Source organism: Nerophis lumbriciformis, linkage group LG29 (assembly GCF_033978685.3).
Source record: "Nerophis lumbriciformis linkage group LG29, RoL_Nlum_v2.1, whole genome shotgun sequence".
Lineage (NCBI taxonomy): Eukaryota > Metazoa > Chordata > Actinopteri > Syngnathiformes > Syngnathidae > Nerophis > Nerophis lumbriciformis.
In genome coordinates, this window is record NC_084576.2 from 22,728,062 (window position 1) to 22,745,000 (window position 16,939).

The following is a 16,939-nucleotide window of genomic DNA, read 5'->3' on the forward strand; positions in this document are numbered from 1 at the left end:
TGAAAAGCCAGCATCTGTGATGGCATAGGGGTGTATTAGTGCCCAAGACATGGGTAACTTACACATCTGAGAAGGCGCCATTAATGCTGAAAGGTACATACAGGTTTTGGAGCAACATATGTTGCCATCCAAGCAACGTTACCATGGACGCCCCTGCTTATTTCAGCAAGACAATGCCAAGCCACGTGTTACATCAACATGGCTTCATAGTAAAAGAGTGTGGGTACTAGACTGGCCTGCCTGTAGTCCAGACCTGTCTCCCATTGAAAATGTGTGGCGCATTATGAAGCCTAAAATACCCCAACGGAGACCCCCGGACTGTTGAACAACTTAAGCTGTACATCAAGCAAAAATGGGAAAGAATTCCACCTGAGAAGCTTAAAAAATGTGTCTCCTCAACTCCCAAACGTTTACTGAGTGTTGTTAAAAGGAAAGGCCATGTAACACAGTGGTGAACATGCCCTTTCCCAACTACTTTGGCACGTGTTGCAGCCATGAAAATTTAAGTTAATTATTATTTAAAAAAAAAAAAAAAAAGTTTATGAGTTTGAACATCAAATATCTTGTCTTTGTAGTGCATTCAATTGAATATGGGTTGAACGGGATTTGCAAATCATTGTATTCTGTTTATATTTACATCCAACACAATTTCCCAACTCATATGGAAACGGGGTTTGTATAATATATAATATATATATATATTAGATTATATATATATAAATACAGTATATATCAATCAATAAATCAATGTTTACTTATATAGCCCTAAATCACGAGTGTCTCAAAGGGCTGCACAAGCCATAAAGACATCCTCGGCCCTGAAGATGCCACATCAGGGCAAGAAAAAACTCATAACAATGAGAAACCTTGGAGGGGACCGCAGATGTGGGGACCCCCACCCCCACTCCCCCACCCCCTGGGCGACCGGTGCTATGGACGTCGAGTGGATCTAGCATAATACTGTGAGAGTCTATAGGGGTCGACAACCCGCGGCTCTTTAGCGCCGCCCTAGTGGCTCTCTGGAGCTTTGTCAAAAATGTATGAAAGATGGAAAAAGATGAAGGGGAAAAAATATGTATTTTTTGTGTTAACATGGTTTCTGTAGGAGGACAAACGTGACACAAACCTCCCTAATTGTTATAAAGCACACTGTTTATATTAAACATGCTTTACTGATTCGAGTATATGGCGAGCGACGTTTTGTCCTACTAATTTTGGCGGTCCTTGAACTCACCGTAGTTTGTTTACATGTATAACTTTCTCTGACTTTCTAGGACGTGTTTTATGCCACTTCTTTTTCTGTCTCATTTTGTCCACCAAACTTTTAACGTTGTGCATGAATGCACAAAGGTGAGTTTTGTTGATGTTATTGACTTGTGTGGAGTGCTAATCGGACATATTTGGTCACTGCATGACTGCAAGCTAATCGATGCTAACATGCTGTTTAGGCTAGCTATATGTACATATTGCATCATTACGCCTCATTTGTAGCTATATTTGAGCTCATTTAGTTTCCTTTAAAGGCCTACTGAAACCCACTACTATCAATGATGAAATCTTAACATTGCAGCACATGCCAATACGGCCGGGTTAGCTTACTAAAGTGCAATTTTAAATTTCGCGCGAAATATCCTGCTGAAAACGTCTCGGTATGATGACGCCGACACGTGACGTCACGGATTGTAGAGGACATTTTGGGACAGCATGGTGGCCAGCTATTAAGTCGTCTGTTTTCATCGCAAAATTCCACAGTATTCTGGACATCTGTGTTGGTGAATCTTTTGCAATTTGTTCAGTGAACAATGGAGACAGCAAAGAAGAAAGATGTAGGTGGGAAGCGGTGTATTGCGGGCGGCTGCAGCAACACAAACACAGCCGGTGTTTCATTGTTTACATTCCCGGAAGATGACAGTCAAGCTTTACCATTGGCCTGTGGAGAACTGGGACAACATAGACTCTTACCAGGAGGACTTTGAGTTGGATGCGCAGACGCGGTACCGTGAGTACGCATGCAGCTGCGGCTTCCAAACATTTGATCGCTTGCCCGTACGTGCGTGCCGTTATGTGCATGTCACGTACGTAACTTTGGGGACTTTGGGGAAATATATGTGCTGTATGAACTTTGGGGAGGTGAACGGTACTTTGGGCTGTGGGATTAAGTGTGTTGTGCAGGTGTTTGAGTTGTATTGGCGGGTTATATAGACGGGAGGGGGGAGGTGTTTGTTATGCGGGATTAATTTGTGGCATATTAAATATAAGCCTGGTTGTGTTGTGGCTAATAGAGTATATATATGTCTTGTGTTTATTTACTGTTTTAGTCATTCCCATCTGAATCGCTCCCACTGCCCTCTAGTCCTTCACTTTCACTTTCCTCATCCACAAATCTTTCATCCTCGCTCAAATTAATGGGGAATTTGTCGCTTTCTCGGTCCGAATCGCTCTCGCTGCTGGTGGCCATGATTGTAAACAATGTGCGGATGTGAGGAGCTCCACAACCTGTGTCGTCACGCTACTCGTCTGCTACTTCCGGTACAGGCAAGGCTTTTATATCAGCGACCAAAAGTTGCGAACTTTATCGTCGATGTTCTCTACTAAATCCTTTCAACAAAAATATGGCAATATCGCGAAATGATCAAGTATGACACATAGAATGGACCTGCTATCCCCGTTTGAATAAGAAAATCGTATTTCAGTAGGCCTTTAAGTCCTTTTAATTCAATTTATATCTCATGACACACGATCTATAAGTAATATGGCTTTGAATTTTTTGAGGCTGCAGACAGATTTGTTTTTGTATTTTTGGTCCAATATGGCTCTTTCAACATTTTGGGTTGCCGACCCCTGGTCTAGTCCATAGTGGATCTAACATAATAGTGATTATATTACATATATATATATATATATATATATATATATATATATATATATATATATATATATATATATATATATATATATATATATATATATATATATATACACTCGGTCTTTTTGGACGTATTTTCGCTCATCCATTCGGACTGGACGCTGGCCGAGAGTTGGTGGTCGACTCTCTTGGTTGCTTTGTTGGGTCTGCTCCTGTCTCTGGCCATGCTCCCCCCGACCCCAGCAGACGATGGCGTGGAACACCACAGCGGCCACCACAGTGTACATGTTTTGTTTGTTGTTTGTTTTTGTAATTTTTTTTTAATTTTTTTAATTTTTTTAAAAATTTCTAATTTAAAAAAAAAAAAATCAAATATTCTTTTTTTTTTTTTTAATGTTTTAATTTTTTTTTAAATTTAAAAAAAATAAATAATTTTTTTAAATATTTTTAATTTTTTTTAAATATTTTTAACTTTTATTAACTTTTTTAACTTTTTTTTAATTTTTTAAAAATATTTTTAATTTTTTTTAAACTTTTTTTTAACTTTTTTTAACTTTTTTTTTTTAATTTTACCCTAACCCTAACCCTAACCCTAACCCTAACCCTTTTTTTGTTGTTTTTTTGTTTTTTAACCACCCTGCGCCCTGAGATCGGCAGGTCATGAGTTCAAACCCCGGCCGAGTCATACCAAAGACTATAAAAATGGGAGCCATTACCTCCCTGCTTGGCACTCAGCGTCAAGGGTTGGAATTGGGGGTTAAATCAGCAAAAATGATTCCCGGGCGCGGCCACCGCTGCTGCCCATTGCTCCCCTCACCTCCCAGGGGGTGAACAAGGGGATGGGTCAAATGCAGAGGACAAATTTCACCACGCCTAGTGTGTGTGTGACAATTATTGGTACTTTAACTTTAACTTTTGTGGCTGTGTGTAGAAGTGGCTGGTTGCATCAACTCTGCTCTTTTAATGTCTTTAATGTCCTTTATGTTCTTTGATGTTTCCCTCTCACACACATGATTATGTGTGCTATGGCTATGAGGTTTTTTTCTTTCTCCTCGGCCTCAGTCTGGACCTCCAGGGGCCCAGGCTTAGACTGATTTTTTTTTTCTTTCTGATACAGTGCATTACAGTAAATGGAAAAACGGTATTACCGTGATTCTTACATTAAATTCTGCAACACCGTATGTGCGCACGACGCGACACGGGAGCTCACAGGCTGCGTTTAAGACGTTTATAAGACGCGCTTTTGTCGGCGTCACATCGCCACAGGAGCTCCTCACCAAGAATATCGCAAAAATACACACAGCCGCTCCCGGCGCCACTTGTTTTTTTTTTGTTGTTGTTGTTTTTTTTTTTTTCCCCATCTCATGCATATTTATTGGGAGGAGCGGCGTGTGGGCGAGCAACAGCCTGGCTGAGTGAGAAATGTAGAGAGAGAGAGAGAGAGAGAGGGAGCGTGCTGGCTATCTTTTGTCAACTTGCTCGGCGCCATTTAATGGCCTGTGAAGGCCTTTTGCTGCAGGAAGAACAGCCAATTAGCATCGCCAGCGGATTACAAGATTGCGCCGACTGCGAGATTAATCCTCTCTCTGCTGATATACTATTTACTACTGGAGGAGGACGCTTCTTCTTCCTCTTTCAAGACCTGTCGGCCACAATATTAGGTACACCCCACACTCGACGGTCCTCAAACTATTTTTCCCCCCCACAAAGCGCCACTTAAGAAAACACCTGGTTCTCCAAGTACTATCATAATGACCAAAACAGTAGCGCAGTGATCCCAAGCATTTCTTAAAAACCAGGAAGAGGTTTTATTTAGCGAGTAGATTTGACATTTGTGGCCACTGTGACGTTACACACAGTCTGAATATAGAGAAGTATATATTATATAAGAATAGAAACATGAGTTCAATCAAATTAATCTGAAATACCAGGCGGTGTCTGAACGCTACTGATTTGCTGCCATCTTGCACGCAATGTGAGTAAATCAGACAAATGACACTTGAACGTTCTTTGAAATATCAGCACAGCATTTACTTACATGACACAATGCAAACAACCTTCCCTAGTCATGGTGCAAAAGGAAAAAAAAAATGCAATTAGCATTTTGCTGCCAACTCGTGGACAATGTGAGTAAATCAGATCAATGAGCATTGAGATAACTAAGCCTAACCAGGGGCGAAGGTTGCAAATTAGCCTCTGGCTAGAAGTCTTATGTACTTTGAGATCGGTTACCTATGGGTAGCAATGTTTATTTGTACTGTCCCTGTCAAATAAATGAATTGAAAAATGAAAATAAAATAAGAAATAAAATAATAGCAGAGCATTCATTTATGACAAAATCCAAACAACCTTCCCTAGTCATGGTGCAACAACAAAGACAACAACAACAACAACAACAACAAATGCAACTAACATTTTGCTGCCAACTTGTGGAAAATGTGAGCAAATCAGATAAATGAGCCTTGAAATAACTTTCCAATAATAGCAGAGCCTTTACTTATATGACACAATTCAAACAACCTTCCCTAGTCATGATGAAAAATAATAATTAAATGCTACTAACATTTTGCTGCAAACTTGTGGACAATGTGAGTAAATCAGATCAATGAGCCTTGAAATAACTTTCCAATAATAGCAGAGCATTTACTTATACTGTATGACACAATGCAAACAACCTTCCCTAGTCATGATGCAAAAAAATATATAATAAAAAATAAATGTAACTAGCATTTTGCTGCCAACTTGTGGACAATGTGAGTAAATCAGATAAATGAGCCTTGAAAGAACTTTCCAATAATAGCAGAGCCTTTACTTATATGACACAATGCAAACAACCTTCCCTCGTCATGATGCAAAAAAAAAAAAAATGCTACTAACATTTTGCTGCCAACTTGTGGACAATGTGAGTAAATTAGATCAATGAGCCTTGAAATAACTTGCCAATAATAGCAGAGCATTAACTTGTGACACAATCCAAACAACCTTCCCAAGTCATGGTGCAACAACAACAACAACAACAACAAAATGCAACTAACATTTTGCTGCCAACTTGTGGACAATGTGAGTAAATCAGATAAATGAGCCTTGAAATAACTTTCCAATACTAGCAGAGCATTTACTTATACTGTATGACACAATGCAAACAACCTTCCCTAGTCATGATGGGAAAAAAATATGCAACTAACATTTTGCTGTCAATTGTGGATAATGTGAGTAAATCAGATGAATGAGCCTTGAAAGAACTTTCCAATAATAGCAGAGCATTAACTTATGACACAATCCAAACAACATTCTCTAGTCATGGTGCAACAACAACAACAAAAATGCAACTAAAATTTTACTGCCAACTTGTGGATAATGTGAGTAAATCACATAAATGAGCCTTGAAAGAGCTTTCCAATAATAGCAGAGCATTTCCTTATACGACACAATCCAAACAACTTTCCTTCGTCATGGTGCAAAAAAATAATTTAAAAAATGCAACATTTTGCTGCCAACTTGTGGACAATATGAGTAAATCAGATAAATGAGCCTTGAAAGAAATTTGTAAAAATAGCAGAGCCTTTACTTATATGACACAATGCAAACAACCTTCCCTAGTCATGATGCAAAAAAAACAACCAAAAATCTACTAACATTTTGCTGCCAACTTGTGGACAATATGAGTAAATCAGATAAATAAATAAAAGTCTTGAGAGAATTTTCCAATAATAGCAGAGCATTAACTTATGACACAATCCAAACAACCTTCCCTAGTCATGGTGCAACAACAACAACAGCAACAAAAAATGCAACCAACAAGTTGCTGCCAACTTGTGGACAATTTGAGTAAATCACATAAATGATTTGCCTGAGTGGCTGGACAGGACAAAAAAAATAATAATAATGATAAATTACAAAAATCGATTTTTGATTTATTTCTAATCACTTAAGAATCGTTAAAAATAAATATTGTGATTATTCTAAAAAAAAAAATATATATATATATATATATATATATATATATATATATATATATATATATATATATATATATATATATATATATATATATATATATATATATATTTTTTTTTTTTTTTTTTTTTTTACATTTTTTTTGGACACCATTAAACGTTAAGTTCACACTCTTACGGGTATTTTTGAACTGTTAAGTTAAAGTTAAAGTACCAATGATTGTCACACACACACTAGGTGTGGCGAAATTATTCTCTGCATTTGACCCATCACCCTTGATCACCCCCTGGGAGGTGAGGGGAGCAGTGGGCAGCAGCGATGGCCGCGCCGGGAATCATTTTTGGTGATTTAACCCCCAATTCCAACCCTTGATGCTGAGTGCCAAGCAGGGAGGCAATGGCTCCCATTTTTATAGTCTTTGGTATGACTCGGCCGGGGTTTGAACTCACAACCTACCGACACTACATTACCCAGAAGGCTTAGGGCTGTGGACAGAAACAGGAAGTAGGTGGAATCTGCATTTTCCACGGGTGTGAGTTCCAATACAGCTTATCATCTACATCAACAATATGATTTGCCTGAGTGGCTGGACAGGACAAATAAAAAAAATTACAAAATGATGTTTTTTAATCGATTAAGAATCGTTAAATCTATTAATCTATTAAAACAAAAAAAACAAAAAATTTAATTAAAAAAAAAAAATAGAATTTAATCATTATAATTTTTTTGTTTTTTTATTTATTTATTTTTATTTTTATTTTTTATTTTTTTGGACACCCCTATACGTTACGCTCACACTCTAAAAGTATTTTTTAAATTGAAATTCAGAAATTTGATTGGCCGCAATGCAGACATGAGTCCAATTTGCTTGAATTGGTGTGCGGAATTTGCATTTTCCACGGGTGTGAGTTCAAAACCAGCTTAGAATATTTTGGCCAATTTATGAGAGCTTTTTGGGGCGTCCTTGACTTAGTCCTATTTCCACAGGGCAGCACATGCGTGAGCGACAATCTCCTCCATCTAAAAGCGTCTTCTGAGGCGTCGCCACCAACTTTGCCTCCGTCTCGCATCTGCACGTCGCCCCCGAGCAGCCGCACGATATCATCTTTAATCCGCAGACCGCCGCCTCCCCCCGGAGTCCTCTCCACTGCGGCCTCGCTGCAGTCTCCCAACAAAACAAATAGATTGGAACAAAAAAAAATATATATATATTCCTGTGGAACTCCCATCTTCTGGAATACAATATTGATGGGCGGGCATCAAATCACTGTTGTTGGAAAATGAATTGGGTTGTTTGTGTTATGGCTGCAGGGGGCGGAGCTACTCACTCCATGCAGAACAACAATAACACGAGCCATTAAAAATTAATGCGTACAGAAAATGAACAATCTTTTTATTGATAATGTGTTGTGATTTTATGGTGGAGGTGGTTGATTCAATGCAGTGTTTGCTCTCATGTTATTCTAGAAGGGTGTGGGGGGTTAACTTGGTTTAATTTTAGACATAAAATGTTGATATGCTCTATAAGTTCAACTCTATGAGTATTTGCATTCTTTAATTTTATGTTGTAGATTATTGTGTGTCTTTCTGGTGCTTTATGATTAAAATAAAGAAATATGACTGTAGAGGAGTGATTGCATTCTTCAATTTGACTTTGTGGGTTATTTCAGTGTCTTTCTGGTGTTTTCTAATATGAAAGTTGGTCAACTATGACTGTGAAAGAGTGGTTGCAATATTTAATTTGATCTTGTAGATTATTTGGTGTTTTTCTGGTGCTCTGTGATACGAACGTTAATAAAATGTGACCGTGGAGGAGTGATTGCATTCTTCAATTTGATTCTGTGGATTATTTGGTGTTTTTCTGGTGTTTTCTAATATGAAAGTTGGTTAAATGCGACTGTGGAAGAGGGATTTCATTCTTTAATTTGATGATATTTGGTGTTTTTTCGGGTGCTCTATCTTAATAAAATGTGACTGTGGAGGAGTAATTGCATTCTCTAATCAATCAATCAATCAATCAATCAAAGTTTATTTATAGAGCCCTAAATCACGAGTGTCTCAAGACGTGATTGCATTCTTCAATTTGACTTTGTGGATTATTTTGGTGTCTTTCCGGTGTTTTCTAATATGAAAGTTGGTCAACTATGACTGTGAAAGAGTGGTTGCAATATTTAATTTGATCTTGTAGATTATTTTGTGTTTTTCTGGTGCTCTATGATACGAACGTTAATAAAATGTGACTGTGGAGGAGTGATTGTATTCTTCAATTTGATTTTGTGGATTATTTGGTGTTTTTCTGGTGTTTTCTAATATGAAAGTTGGTTAAATGTGATTGTGGAAGAGCGATTGCATTCTTTAATTTGATTTTGTAGATTATTCTGTGTCTTTCTGGTGCTTTATAAATAAAACAATGAAATATGACTGTGGGGGAGTGATTGCATTCTTCAATTTGGTTTTGTGGATTATTTTGGTGTCTTTCCGGTGTTTTTTAATATGAAAGTTGGAGGATTAATTAATTTTCAGAAGTAATTTAAAAATACTATTGATACATAAAATGTTGATATGTTGGTCATTTAATAAATATTTAATTGTCTTGTTGTATTGATCTTATCTTACCATTTATCATCTACGCTTTGGATCGTGGGTGGAGGAGTGATTGCAGTCTTCAATTTGACTTTGTGGATTATTTGGCGTTTTTCGGGTGCTCTGTTGTTAACAAAATGTGACTGTGGAGGAGTGATTGCATTCTTTAATTCGATTCAGTAGATTATTGTGTGTCTTTCTGGTGCTCTATGATAGGAACGTTAATAAAATGTGATTGTAGAGGAGTGATTGCTTTCTTTAATTTGATGTCGTAGATTATTTTGTGTCTTTCTGGGTGGTTTATGATTAAAATAATGAAATATGACTGAGGTGAGGAGGAGTGATTGTGTTCTTCAGTTTGACTTTGTGGATTGTTTTGGTGTCTTTCTGGTGTTTTCTAATATGACATTTGGTCAACTGTGGCTGTGGAGGAGCAATTGCAATCCTTAATTTGATGTTGTAGATTACTCTGTTTTTCTGGTGCTCTATGATACGAACGTTAATGAAATGTGACCGTGGAGGAGTGATTGCATTCTTCATTTTGATTTTGTGGATTATTTTGGTGTCTTTCCGGTGTTTTCTAATATGAAAGTTGGAGGATTAATTGACTTTTAGAAGTAATTTAAAAATACTATTCATACATAAAATGTTGATATGTTGGTAATTTAATAAATACTTAATTATCTTGTTGTATTGATCTTATCGACATGTTTACCGTTTTTACTGTATGTATCATCTATGCTTTGGATTGTCGGTGGAGGAGTGATTGCATTCTTCAATTTTACTTTGTGGATTATTTTTTTGTGTCTTTCTGGTGTTTGATGACATGAAAGTTGGTAAAATGTGACTGGAGGCGCAATTTTATTCTTCAATTTGATTGTGTGGATTATTTGGTGTTTTTCGGGTGCTCTATCGTTAATAACATGTGACTGTAGAGGAGTGATTGTGTTCTTTAATTCGATTCAGTAGATTATTGTGTGTTTTTCTGGTGCTCTATGATTAAAATAATGAAATATGACTGTGGAGGAGTGATTCCATTCTTTAATATAACTTTGTGGATAACTTTGGAGTCTTTCTAGTGCTCTCTAATATGTACGTTGGTGAAATGTGACTGCAGAGGAGCGATTGCGGTCTTCAGTTTGACTGTGGCTTATTTTTAAGTCTTTCTATTGCTTTTAATAGCTAGAGAAATCTTTCTGATGGTTTCTAATACAAAAGTTGGTGAAATATGACTGTAGAGGAGCGATCGCAATCTTCGATTTGACTTTGTGGATTGTTTTGAAATATTTTTTGGTGCTTTTTAATCGTGACTTGGAGGAGCTATTATGTTTGTACATTCTTTAATTTGATATTTAGCATTTTGGAGTTTTTCTGATGTTTCTAATACAACATTTTGTGAAATGTGACTTTGGAGGAGCAATTGCATTTTTTTAATTTGATGTGTGTCTTTTTGGAGTCTTTCTGGGGATTTGAAATATATAATTTGGTGAAATGTGACTTTGGAGGAGCGATTGCATTTTTTAATTTGACATTAGAATCATTTGGAGTCTTTCTGGCGCTTTCTAAAATGTAAGTGGGTGAAATATGACTGTGGAGGAGCGATCGCAATCTACGATTTGACTTTGTGGATTGTTTTGACATCTTTATTGGTGCTTTTTAATCGTGACTTGGAGGAGTGATTGCGTTCTTTGATTTGATGTGTAGCATTTTGGAGTCTTTCTGATGTTTTTAGTATCAAATTTGGTGAAATGTGACTTTGAAGTAGCGATTGTGTTCTTCAGTTTGACTTTGTGGATTATTTTGAAATCTTTCTAGTGCTTTTAACAGACATCTTTCTGAAGGTTTCTCATTCAAACGTTGGTAAAATGGGACTGCGGAGGAGCGATTGCATTCTTTAATTTGATGTTGTGTGTCATTTTGGAGTTTTTCTGGGGTTTTTTAATACAACATCTGGGGAAATGTGACTTTGGAGGAGCGATTGCATTCTTTAATTTGACATTAGAATCATTTGGAGTCTTTCTGGCGCTTTCTAAAATGTAAGTGGGTGAAATATGACTGTAGAGTAGCGATCGCAAAGTAAAGCTGCAAACCTCGAGTGGGTTTATTTCGCAGTCAATCCAAACACAGCAGCGCCTCTGCTGGTTGCATTCAGGTACTGTGCTCCTTCCTTTTGTCTCCGGGATGCAAACACAACAACATGGAGTCATTCCGCGTTCTACTGTACTGGCCTTTCTTGCAACATGATCCGCCTCCTCATTGCATGCAGACAAAAAAAGACAACCTCTTGAACGACACGATGCTGCCGCTGTCGGCGAGCAGACGGCTGAAGCCCACCTTGAGAGTGCAGTGGGAAGACTGCAGGAGCCGTGTCGCCTTGAGCAGGTCGTGCTGCTCATTTTCACCGTGGAGAAGGTGCGAAAAAAACAACCCTGCGCACGGATCAATAATGTCACATTGCTTGCTAAACAATCACACTCCATTTATTACGCACTCTTTTTCCCCTCAAAGCAACATGGTGGGCTTTTTTTTTTTTTAGGTCTTTGTCCCTCCTCACATCTCCAACCTTTGGATTAATAGAATACTTCCATCAGTACACTTCACCGAGGACACTGTGGACACTTAGGGGTGCACTAAAAATGCATTCACATCTGAATCACAATTCTCATTCATTTTATATCGATTCATAATTAAAAACCATATGCATGTTTTTATATATATATATATATATATATATATATATATATATATATATATATATATATATATACACACATACATGTCTATACATATACAGTACACATACATATATACAGTACATATAAAATTTACATATATACATACATAAACAGATACATATAAATATTTACATACATATATATCCACATATATAAATTTACATATATACATACATATATTCAGATACATACTGTATATATATTTACATTTACTGTATATACATCCACATATATATACATATAAATATATACATTTACTTATATACATTTACATATATAGACACATACTGTATATATATTTATTTATTATTATTATTATTATTATTATTATTATAATTATTATTATATACACACATATATGTACGAACTTGAATACACCTCACGGTGATGCTTGGACACGTCATCAGTGATATATATAAATAAATACATTTATATACATATACATATATGTGCATATATATATATATATATATGTGTGCATACACATATATGTGTGTGTATATATATATATATATATATATATATATATATATATATATATATATATATATATATGTGCATACACATATATGTGTGTGTGTGTGTATATATATATATATATACATACACATTTATATACATACATTTATACATATACATATACACATACATATACATATATATACATACACATACTGTATATACATTTACATATATACATACATATATACACATACATATACTGTATATACATATATACAATTACATATATACAGATACATATAAATATTTACATACATATATATCCACATATATACATATATACATTTACATATATACATACATATATACATTTACATATATACATACATATAGATACATACTGTATATATATTTACATACATATATACACATATTTACATATATACATAAATACATTTACATATATATATATATATACATATAGATACATACTGTATATATATATTTACATACATATATACACATATATACATAAATACATTTATATACATATACATATACACACATACATGCATATAAATATATACACATACATATATACACATATACATATTTGTGCATATACAGGTACATATATGTGCAAACACATCAATGTGTGTGTGTATATATATATATATATATATATATATATATATATATATATATATATATATATATATATATATATATATATATATATATATATATATCAATGCTAATGACGCTAGCTTGATTACATTACGATGGCACGTATAATATGCATTAAAACGCGGGACGGTTTAGTAGGTGAGCGTTGTTTTGGTTATATTGTAAAACTTACAAAAGTTGCTTGGAGTGACAAATGAGGAGTCATTTCGAGCAGAAATTCTATGGACGGGTACACATCCGGTTCAGGCCACGAAACAGGAGGTACGTTTTCAACCCGCAGCACCTGCAGTGAGCAAACTCGTCCAAAAGATGGCGCCAAGGCACAAACAATAACACATATTTCCAGTGTCTCTATTGGTGTCATATGAAAAACGATTCGTTGAACGCAAACCATTATAGCCGTTAGCGAAGAAAAATCCATAAGCCGCAGGGATCAAAGCGTTGGAAAAAAGTAGCGGCTTGAAGTTCGGAAAATAGCTTACATATTGATTTGTTTCGCTGTCTGCTGGCTCCAAATCTGTCATTCATGAGCTCAAAGTTGGGCAGAAAGATTCTCTCTTTGCCCCTGACCATTTTGCATCAAAGTGGACGCAAAAAAGCAGCAAACAGGACGACAAACAAACGGGGAGTCAAACCTCCCCGACAGAAGCGGCGCACTCAGCTGTGCTTTATTACGGCTAATGTGCCATCTGCCTCCCAGGGTGACTCCTCGTTAAAGATGGAGGACATAAATAACATATCACATCGACAACACCCGCCAAATAGACGTGACGCACGCTGCTTTATATATATATATATATATATATATATATATATATATATATATATATATATATATATATATATATATATATATATATATATATATATATATACGTACTTATTCATTAATGTACAATGTTTCTGTCACACTTTACTATTTGTAATATACAGGCTGTTTTACTACTTGTTTACTTCCGATACAAGACCAATATCGGAGCCTTAAGTATGGGTCGATACTGATGTTGATTCAATATGATATGAGAGTGAACCATACATATACTATTATTGTTATTGATTGTTTTGTAGTGTGGAATGTTAGAAATTTTAGAACAACGGTAGGCATGAAAAGCAACTTATTTATTATTAACCATCTGGAATGCACTTATGCTGTCTTTAAGTTGAAGTGAAATATATGGCATTCGCTGTAGGTATTGTTTATTTCTTTAAAAACGGCAATGTTAACAGACAAGATACTGTATTATTTTGTGACATGGATGTACTGGACACTTTCTTCTACTTTGTATGTGTAAGTAAAATGCAACTATATGTATTACAATACACACACATACATACATATACACATACATATACACTTACATATACACATACACATACATATACACATACATATACACATACATATACATATACATATACATATACATATACACATACATATACACATACATATACACATACATATACACTTACATATACACATACACATACACATACATATACACATACATATACACATACATATACATATACATATACATATACATATACATATACACATACACATACATATACATATACACATACATATATACACATACATATACATATACATACATATTCGCTATGCACAATGATGTTACGCCATGTGATGCTATGCGATGCTACATTACGTTAAGTTTCGTTATGTTTTGCTGTCTTCTTTTACGAGTTACTGTCCTGTCCTATGCTATGTTACTACAGTAAGTTATGCAATGCGATAGGACTCTGTTACATTGCGCTACATTACACTACGTGGTTACATTACGCTACGTTATGTTAAAATATGTTGTAATATGCTGTTTTGTCACCCTTTATCTAGTTAATTTTATGCTGTTATGTTATTTTGTTATGTTATGCTAAGGTGTTTTGTCATGCTAAATTATGTTATGTTACGTTATGCTATGATTTGTTATGCTGTCATGTAATATTTTGATGCTATGCTATGCTACAGTATGTTAATATTTTGCTATCTTATGCAAAATGATTCTCCCATACTTCGCGTTACGCTGCCATACGCTATGTTATGTACGCTATGAAATATTACATTCCGTTCCGCTATGTTATGCTGTTTTGTTATGCTAACTTCTTTCATATTATGCTACATTACATCATCGTATGTTATGCTATGCTGTTTTGCTATGCTAAATTATGTTATGTTACAATATACTATGTTTTGTTATGCTGTCATGTAATATTTTGACTTGCTATGCACAATTATGTTACGCTATGGTATGGTATGCTATGCTATGCTACATGATGTTACTATTTTGCTATCTTATGCAAAATTATCTCATGCTATGCGATGGTACTCTGCGTTAGGTTACCATACGCTATGTTATGTACACTACGAAAGGTATGCTACGAAATGTTATGCTGTTTTGTCATGCTATTTGATTTCATGTTATGCTACATTACATCATCTTATGTTATTCTATGCTGTTTTGTTATGCTAAATTATGTTATATTTCGCTACATTGCGCTATGTTATGCTACGCTGTTTTGCTATGTTAAATGATGTTATGTTACAATAAACTAGGTTTTGTTGTGATGTCATGTAATATTTTGACTTGCTATGCACAATGATGATGGTATGCTATGCTATGCTACATTATGTTACTATTTTGCTATCTAATGCAAAATGATCTTATGCTCTGCGATTGTACTCTGCGTTAGGTTACCATACGCTATGTTATGTACACTACGAAATGTACGCTACGAAATGTAATTTTATGTTCCGTTGTGCTATGCAATGCTGTTTTGTTATGCTAATTGATTCCATATTATGCTACATTACACCATCTTATCTTATTCTATGCTGTTGTGTTCTGCTAAATTATGTTATATTTTGCTACATTACGCTATGTTATGCTACAATGTTTTGCTATGCTAAATGATGTTATGTTACAATATACTAGGTTTTGTTATGCAGTCATGTAATATGTTGACTTGCTATGCACAATTATGTTACGCTATGTGATGGTATGCTCTGCTACATTATGTTGCTATTTTGCTTTCTTATGCAAAATTATCTCATGCTCTGCGATTGTACTCCGCGTTAGGTTACCATACGCTATGTTATGTACGCTACGAAATGTTATGTTTTCCGTTCCGTTGTGCTATGCCATGCTGTTTTGCTATGCTAACTTATTTCATATTATGCTACATTACATCATCTTATGTTATGCTACGCTGTTTAACTATGTTAAATTATGTTATGTTACAATATACTATGTTTGTTGTGCTGTCATGTAATATTCTGACTTGCTATGCACAATTATGTTACGCTATGTGATGGTATGCTATGCTATGCTACATTATGTTACTATTTTGCTATCTTATGCAAAATTATCTCATGCTCTGCGATGGTACTCCGCGTTAGGTTACCATACGCTATGTTATGTACGCTACGAAATGTACGCTACGAAATGTACGCTACAAAATGTACGCTACAAAATGTACGCTACGAAATGTACGCTACGAAATGTACGCTACGAAATGTACACTACAAAATGTTATGTTCCGTTCCATTGTGCTACGCAATGCTGTTTTGTTATGCTAACTTATTGCATACTATGCTACATTACATCATCTTATGGTATGCTAAGCT

At 35.3% G+C, this 16,939-nt stretch overlaps 1 protein-coding gene across 5 annotated transcripts in view; it reads right to left on the bottom strand.

The window, feature by feature from the left end:
• LOC133572070 (alpha-1,3-mannosyl-glycoprotein 4-beta-N-acetylglucosaminyltransferase C-like) overlaps positions 1-16,939 on the bottom strand; it is a 490,538-nt gene that overhangs the window by 162,240 nt on the left and 311,359 nt on the right. Inside the window, exon 1 of one of the 5 annotated variants that reach the window (XM_061924732.1) lies at positions 13,463-13,558. The exons of the other annotated variants lie outside the window; for them this stretch is intronic. The gene's annotated coding sequence lies outside the window, so the exon portion shown is untranslated. Of the gene's footprint in view, positions 1-13,462; positions 13,559-16,939 lie in introns of those variants that run through there. 5 annotated transcript variants of the gene reach the window in all.